The sequence below is a fragment of the Panthera pardus genome, unplaced genomic scaffold (assembly GCF_024362965.1).
Source record: "Panthera pardus isolate Hobbes unplaced genomic scaffold, ASM2436296v1 HiC_scaffold_11, whole genome shotgun sequence".
Lineage (NCBI taxonomy): Eukaryota > Metazoa > Chordata > Mammalia > Carnivora > Felidae > Panthera > Panthera pardus.
In genome coordinates, this window is record NW_026526666.1 from 104,121,151 (window position 1) to 104,129,674 (window position 8,524).

An 8,524-nucleotide genomic window follows, 5' to 3' on the forward strand; every position below is an offset into this window, starting at 1 on the left:
GTGGACGTGTACAAAGTTTTACTGCATCGTCGTTCATAGTACTGAAAACTTGGAAAAATACAGAAGTGCATCAACAGAAACACAAAGTGGGCCAGCGCATGGCAAGACTACTCAGCACCTAGAACAGTGAGGTGTTTCAGGCGTGCAGAAACCCTCCTGCTGGGATTCCTCGAGATGATGGGCAAAATTTGCAGCCAGACCTCAGATATGCAGCTGAGCTCTCCAGAGGTGAAGCAAAGCCCAGGGACGAAGCAGAATGAGACACTGACAACCAGAACTGGGAGCACCTGGGCTGAGGCCATGGCTCCCAGCGTGTGTGTGTGTGTGTGTGTGTGTGTGTGTGTGTGTACATGTGTACCTGTGTGCTGGGGAAGGAACACTTGTGGGTCTCCCTAAGCAACACAGGACAGGGGTGAGGCCACAGACCCCGAAGGCAGGGGGATGGACGTGTAAGCCCACCTGGAGGGGCCTCTGGAGAAAAGCAGGCTGAGAGACAGCAGCCCCCCAATGCTGGGTCTTCTGCATTGTCTGTCTTCAATGCAGAGTGTTGAGGGACCTTGTGTGCCGGCCTGGGCTCAGCGGGGGTGGCATCTCTGCACATTCACAATCACAGTTGCCCACAACGACCCTGCGGGTAGAGCCACACACACCTGAGCCATCCAGGAGCATCCGGGCTGAGGCAGCAACACGAAAGACAGACCCCTACATGAAACAGAGGCGCCATGGGCCTCACTGGCCGTGTGGCATTCCTGCAGATGACCGGCCGTGACAGCCTGCTCTGCTCCAAGAGCCCTTCAGAAGTGAACGTCCACGACGGCTGTATGAAGCAGCCACCATCGTTCTTGTTCTATAGATGAGCAAACTGGGACACAGAGAGGGTAAGTCATTTCCCCAAGGTCACACAGCTAGAGAGTGGCAGAGCCAGAACTTAAACCCAGCCATCTGGCTCCAGAGCATAGCTCTGCCTCACTGGGGAGGGGCTTTGTTAAAGAGAAGCATGAACCACAATCGGAATACACGAGGAAGCGATCCACCACGGGCGATAGCCCAGAGGTAAGGCAAGAGCGGAGCCATGCAAGTGAGTCTGGGGGACCTAGGACAGGATGGCAAGCGTGTTCCACACTCGGGCATCCAGCTGCTTCATTAGAGACGCACGGCACTCCAGAGCTATCACAGGGCGTGAAGTGGAATGCCGCTCTCCTGGGGCTCTTCCTCCAGTGAGGGGCTCACACTGTAGGTCTTGGGCATCTATGTCTGCAGTGTGCTGGCAGTATGAAACACAAAGAAGAAACAGCAAGGGGGGCCAGGAGCTGAGACAGTCCCGCGGGAGGGCTGCAGCTGGGAAAGAAAAGGAAGTCCACCTGCCAGACAACACTTGTCCAGCGAGGGGAGGGAAGGAAGCAAGGCACTGAGCAGGGCCGCATCTGGAGGGAGAATGCTGGGGAGGAGGGCGCGACAGTGACAGCGACAGACACGAAAGAGGGGACGTGAACTGGAGGGAAGGTAGGGCGCCATTCAAAAATCACAGGGGCATTTCAACACGAACCAACCAAATCACTGAAAATTGAATGAATGAGTTCTAAAAACTTTTTAAAAGTAGTTAAGAGACACGGGATGGCAGGAAAAGGATGTCTACGCTTTCCAGGAAAGGAGCAGAAAAAGGATGAGGGAGAGAACTAGCGAAAGTCACAGTGGTGAATTTTTCGGAGTAAATGGGACTGTCACCCTCTCAGATTTGGTGAGCGTGCGTGCCTAGAAGAACAAATAAACAGCCTGTCTGAATGCCCGGTAATGATATTGTGGAATTCCAAAGACGAGACACCGTTGAAATCGATGAGCGAGAAAGGACAGGTCATCTGGAGATGTAATGATGCCCAGACCTACGGCCAGCTTCTCAATGCGACAGTAGAGTCCAGAAGCTGGCCCTGCCTCTGAATTATTAAACAGGTTTGTGCAAAAGTAGGAAAGTAAACCCAAAAGGAGGTCTCAGATGCACAAAGGAAAGCAAGCAGAGACAGAGGCAAAAATGAGGGTGGGTCTAAACAAGTCCCAGTTATATAAAATAATAATCGTGGCTGCAAATGAGGAACGCCCCTCGCCAGATGCTTCCTTCCTGTGAAAGAAATGTAAGCAGTGTGACTGCAGGCTTCTCGCAAAGCTTCTTCCTCCTCACCTGTCTGATCAGTCAATTTGGGAAGAAAAACAGCTCTGTTTTGCCTTCCCCATGCTTCTTGAGACAAGCCTGCTACTCAGAGAGTACCTGAGCTCTCCTCTGCTCCCTGCTGCACTAAATCTTACCTGGGCAGGTGTCTACATAGAAAGCCTTCCATGTTGGGGTGCCCGGGGGGCTCAATTGGTTGAGCATCCGACTTCGGCTCAGGTCATGATCTTGAGGTTCGTGGGTTCAAGCCCCGCATCGGGCTCTGTGCTGACAGCTCAGAGCCTGGAGCCTCCTTCAGATTCTGTGTCCCGCTCTCTCTCTCTCTCTCTCTCTCTCTCTCTGTCCCTCCATTGCTCGTGCTATGTCTCTCTCTCTCTCTCATGAATAAATAAAACATTCTTAACAAATGTCTAGTGCTGCCTATGACCAGGTAAATCTGCCTATTTCTGGGATTTGAGTTACATGCTACAATGGACTAAATGTCTGTGTCCCCCAAATCCATATGCTGAATCCCTAACACTATTGTGATGCTATCTACAGATGATGCCTTTGGGAGGTGGCCAGGGTTAGTTGAGGTCATGGGAGTGGGACCCCCACAACAGGGTTAGTGCCCTTCTATGAAGGTGATGAGACCAGAGCACACTCTCTCCTTGTGCAGACACCAAGGAAAAGCCATATGACAACACAGTAAGAAGACAGCCCCCAGATGGAGGGTCCTCACCGACAACCAAATCCAACAGCACCTTGATCTTGGACTTCTCACTCCAGAGCTGTAAGAGACAGATGTGTGCCGTGTAAGCCACCTGTCTGTGCCATCTTGCTATGGAAGCCTGAGCTAACTGACACACTGTGCCCATTTGGCTCACCCCCTAAGCTGCTCTTCTGGGTGGGCCTCTAGGAGAAAAAAAGGCCAAAATATTTTGACCTCAGTCCTTATACTGGTTTTATTCCAGAAACTGTTCAGAGCCTGAGTGAAAAGGAGAAAGGCCAGACATTGGGAGCCCCCTCCCCTAATGGGTATCTTTGTTCAGGAGGAACCAAAATATTGTACAACAGTTGCATGGGAGGCAAGAAAGGGTAGTCAAAGACAGGGTGCTGGCTCACCCTGGTGTTGTGTAGGGGCCAGTAGAGATTCTGAGTCACTTTGGGCCTTTGGAGGCAAGCGTCAATACCCAAAAGTGATGCTTAAGAACAGTTAGCTACAGTCTTCACTCAAATGTCACCTTCTCAATGACATCAGTCCCTTATTGGATTCTGTGATCACCCCATCCTCATACCATTTGTTCTCCACATTATATATATATATATATAATTTCCTCATTTATCACATTGGTGTTTCTCTACCCCCTAGAACCTAAGACTATAGGGCTTGGATCTCTGCCTTGTTCGTTAATGGATCCCATAATCCCAGAACTGGGACCCATCAAATATCACAACCATCTGTTGAACAAAGTGATGAAGGGACATAAAATATATACATGCAACCCAGTGAGGGGTGGGGAGCCCATCAAAACCATAAAACATCAAAGACAAAGATCTTAAAAGCAGTCAGAGAGAAAAGACAACTCACTTAGAGGAACAACTACGCGGACAACAAACGTCTCAACCACACACCAGCCGGCGCTGGAAGACAGCACAGCAGCCACAACACAGAGTGGTAGAGAGGAAGCCACTGCCATGCTGGAAGAACTCAGTGACATGAAGATACTTCTAAACAAACAAAGTCTGAGAAGGCTTACCATGAAAAATCCCTCAGTAAAGGAATAGATAAAAAATACACTTCAGGGATTAAGACAATGATCCCAGAAGGAATGTCTGAGACACAGTAGCTCTTTTGTTTTACCAGCTATGGGTAAATTGACTTAACCAGCTCCCAATTCTTTCCAAGCCTAGTTTTCAACCTCTGGCAGCCCTGACTTTTTAAAAGAAACTTTAACTCCAACCTCTGTGCTTTTTCTCTGCCATAACATTGAAAATCATTTTATTTGCTCAACTAAATTGTTAAGAGCTCATTGTTAAGAGCTCAATAGACATTAAGGAATGATGTTGATGATGACAACACTGATGGTGATGGCGATGATGGTGGTGGTGATGATGATGATGGTGGGATTATGATGGTGATGATGGTGATGGTGGTGATGATGGTGATGATGATGGTGATGGTGATGATGATGGTGATGATGGTAACAACGGTGATGGGGGTGGTGCTGGTGGTGATGATGATGATGATAATAACAACCGTAACAATAGTGCTGAGTACCTTATAATCACCACACCATTTAATCCTACGCCCGTTCTAGGAGTAAACAGAGTTTTAACAAATTAAACCCCTTGCCCAAGTTGACACTAGCTTAAAGCTAGTCCTGTGTGACAGGAACGTTAGGAGTTAGCCAGTAAAGTCTATTACCAACCAATCCACTTAAAGTTGTAAGAAATGCTCCCAGACAGTCTTGCCCTGCAACATCTTCCACACCAGCTTAATCTATAATGGGAATCACAAGCATCACTCCAGTGATGATTGGCCAGGCATTTTCTCTCTAGAGAACTTAACCAGAGGAGAGTGGCCATGAGTCTAATCGAATACAATCTTGAAAATCCTGGTCTGAGTTCTTTGCTGACAAGCATCTCCTTCCACAGGGCTGCCAAAAGCCTTTGTGCACTGGAGTTTCCGACAAGAAATCAGTCTGTTTACACAATTTTCTCTCAAAACCTACTCAGCCCCCTCCCACAGAGCTGGCTGCCAACAGTAGTAGATGTCAAGACCCAAGGTTCCTATGGGCCCATCTGCTTGGACCCCTGAGTTTCCCTGCGCCTGCTCTGTGGTTCCAATATTCTGAAATCCATGTTTGGAACATTTTGCTTCCCTCCAATGCCTGAGCTAAGAACCCTTTCAATGTAATGTCAAATATTTGTACTTTCATTGACTCCTGGCTATGATTGCTTCTGCTTTAGGCCACCCCAGGGAAACCTTTCCCATCACACCCCCAGTCTTAGAGCTGCTCCCCACCACCCACCTTCTTGGCCAGAACCCCATGGGGCTTGAAGCCAACTCATCCAAACTATGTAATCCCCTGTCCCCGAAACCCCCAAATCTCGTAAGAAAGCTCAACGGATTCCTACCAAGGGTGAAAGTTTAGCCATTGGGGCTGGCAGGTAATTCATTTTGATCAGACTTGCAATGAGAGAAACACCTGATCCCCACCCTCAAAAAGCCTGACACCTAAGCATGAGTATATAGATTCATGTATGGTGGATGGCAATACACAGGTAAAATAGCAACATGGGAGTTTGGGCAGGCTCGTGGGCTCACTACCCTTTTTAGTGTCAAGGTCCATTCACGGTGACAGGTAAGAACATCAAGGTCATAAGCAAGACTCAGGAAGATGCCTTAAGGTAAGAAGGACCCAAGGTGGCCCTTGATGTGGAGTCAGTTTTGGAAAAGCAGATGGGGACGAGTCATAGAGTCAACAGTACAGAAGGACGATGACAGTACCAGTGGCCCTCTTGTGGACCAAAACTACCAAAGCGCAGTTTCCAGAAACGCAGTCTGTAAGATACTGCCCTGAGAAATGTCAAAAATGGTTCTCCAGTGAAACAGGTTTTGGAAATTCTTCACACTGCCTCTCCCTCTTGGAACTCTATGGCACATTGTACCGTAACTGTGTACATTACAGGATACATGCGCACTGCAGACTCTGTGCAACCTTTCGGGAAGAAGAATGTCTCAGCTTTGCTGCATCCAGTGCTTGTGAAACTGTCTCCAGCAGGTACCTCCTGGGTGCTGTGTACTGACCACTGTTGCAGGACCAGGGGCAACCACAGTGAACAAAGCAAATTCTTTCCTCCTGGAACTTGTTTGCTAGGAGGGAGGCATGCAGTCGGTGGTAAGGCTTGCTTCAGAAAAACAAAGGAGAGCAAGGAGTGACGGATCTTCTCTTTCAGCCAGGGTGTGCGGGCCAGCTCTCGAGGAGCAGAGCCTGGGTAAAGTGAGAAAAAGGCCATGTGACAGCTAGGAGAACCTGTCCCAGACAAAGGGATCCTGAGGTGGGAGGCAACTGTGAGCTTTGCATGTCAAGAAACCGGTCGGAGACTGGTGCAGCTGGAGTCGGGAGCCAGGGAACATGATAAGACCAGGAGGTAGGCAGGGTGTGGAGTGTGGGGACCTTCAGCGTTGGCAGGGGCCTTCATTCACTCAATTCACGAGTTCACTGCACAAACATTTATTGACAGTTTGCTCCAAGCTTGACACCATTGGAGCCACTGGGAATCTTGTAGTGAATAAAACAAGCAAAACTTCCTGCATTAACAGAACATTCACACTGCGGATGGTGCGTCCTTGCTCTGGAATCTGAGGGACTTCTCTACTGGGGCCGCTGCCAACTCCCCATGGTATTTTCCACCATAGATACCTCCACCTTCGTAGGCTCTTCCATGTTATGTGGCCCATGTGGCAAGCTGCTGGCACTTCAGTCTGGACCTGCTCACAGCCCTTTCCTACCCCAGGCCCCACTCAGAGCTGGCAGCTTTCCATGTCACTCACTGAAAGGGAATACGAGAAGCCTTTCCAAGTGGGGACGGTGCCCCCTTCGTAACCCAAGAGGTCTACAAAGCGTTGAGCTTTCTCCTTACTTGTGGGAGGCGTGAGCTGCAATGATCTGCCTTTTATCTTGCAGAGACTATCTTGGCATGGCTCGGGCCCTAAGACACCACTGACGTGACGGGTCCCTGAAACTCTGGAGGGTTTTCTCTCACCTTCTGGAGTGTACACACCGCATTGGGACCACCAATATACGTGTCACTAATTACTCATGTAGTCTGAGTGACATGATACCATTGATAGGGTGGGCCAGTGGGATGTTTTTCAGACGGTGCAGATTGTCCACAGGCCTTTGGGCTATATTACACCGGGGCAGGAAATACGAGGCCCTGAGAAGAGACCGAAGGGTGTACCGTGGCCCGCCCATATGGGTACAAACGGTTTCTCATGTCTCCCGGTAAGGAACGAAAAGACCAGGTTCAGCAGATCAGTGACTGCACCCAGCTGCCTGGGACTGTGCCCACCTTCCCCAGCAAAGACGCCAAACTCAGCACAGTGACACGATCAGGTCCATTGCTCTGCTAAGTCTACAGCTATCCACACATGTCCCCCAGACCCTATCTGGCTTTGTGCGCTGGATTGTTGAATGAGGTGTGCATCTGAGGGGGGGGCTGTCCCTGTATCCGCTAGGTTTTAAAGGATGACTGTCATCCCCTAGGATATGGCACTGTTTTTGATTCATTATCTTGACCAGCATTCCAGAGACTTCTACTCTGTCTTCCCTGCTATAATAGCTCTTACCCTGAAACCACGGAGCAAATTGGGGATTTAACCAATCCGAATATGTCTACTGCAATTTCAAGCTGGGAAATCAGAGCAGTGACCTCCAAGTAAGTCTATGAACCAAGTGAAGGGGTGTCATTAAGACGTGCTTCTGTAAGGGACTGGGGGAACAGAATTGAAGCAAACAGGCATAACATTAACCACCTTATATTATTTCTGATTGAAACATCCTATTTTTAGCTTCCTTAACAATAGGGTTGGGTGACAGTCGAGCCTTGCTGGCCTGGGGACAATTGCATCACCTTGGTGACTTTGCATATCCCCACCATGATCCAGGACTTGATAGACGTCCTCTCAGATAACAGCCTCATATCTGTTCTCTCCCAGTTTCAGAGGTCACCTTTCCCAGAACCTCCCCGTCCTCCTCATTTGCTGACTGCAGCAGAAAGGAGAAGGAAGGTCACCCAGAGGAGCCAGTGCTATCAATAAAAGCAGGGTGGCTGGTACTGAACAGCATGCTTGGGGCACAGAGACCAGCCTGCTTACCCAGGCCTCCTTCAGAATGCTCCTTGACGTCCATCTGCTTGTTCTCTGGGGCTCCCCAGCTGCAGTGACTGCCTCGGCCAAATCCAGATCAGAGCAATTAACTGGATAATTGCTCTAATGAGAGCACAGAATGAATCACCAGGGCCAATCTCACCCTGGAAAAATTAAATGGATAAACTGGCTGTCTATGGCTCTTTGGGACTTCAGCAGCTTCCTCTGTGATCTCCATGGGCCTTCTGGGGAAGATTTGATCCTCTGACACTGGAAGAATTAACAGACAAATGTGATGATAGGCTTTCATTATTTGGGTATGAGTTTGGGGAATGGCGATAATCAGGACAGCACTGGAGGAGAAACCATGGCATACAGTGTATGAGCACAGATTTCAGGGTCAGACTGCCCAAAATAGAATCCTGGACCCTCCGTGGTGGAGTGAGAACTTCCAAAACTCCACTCTTGCATAAAAGCAGTGAGAATGTGGGGAAAAATTGTCAAAG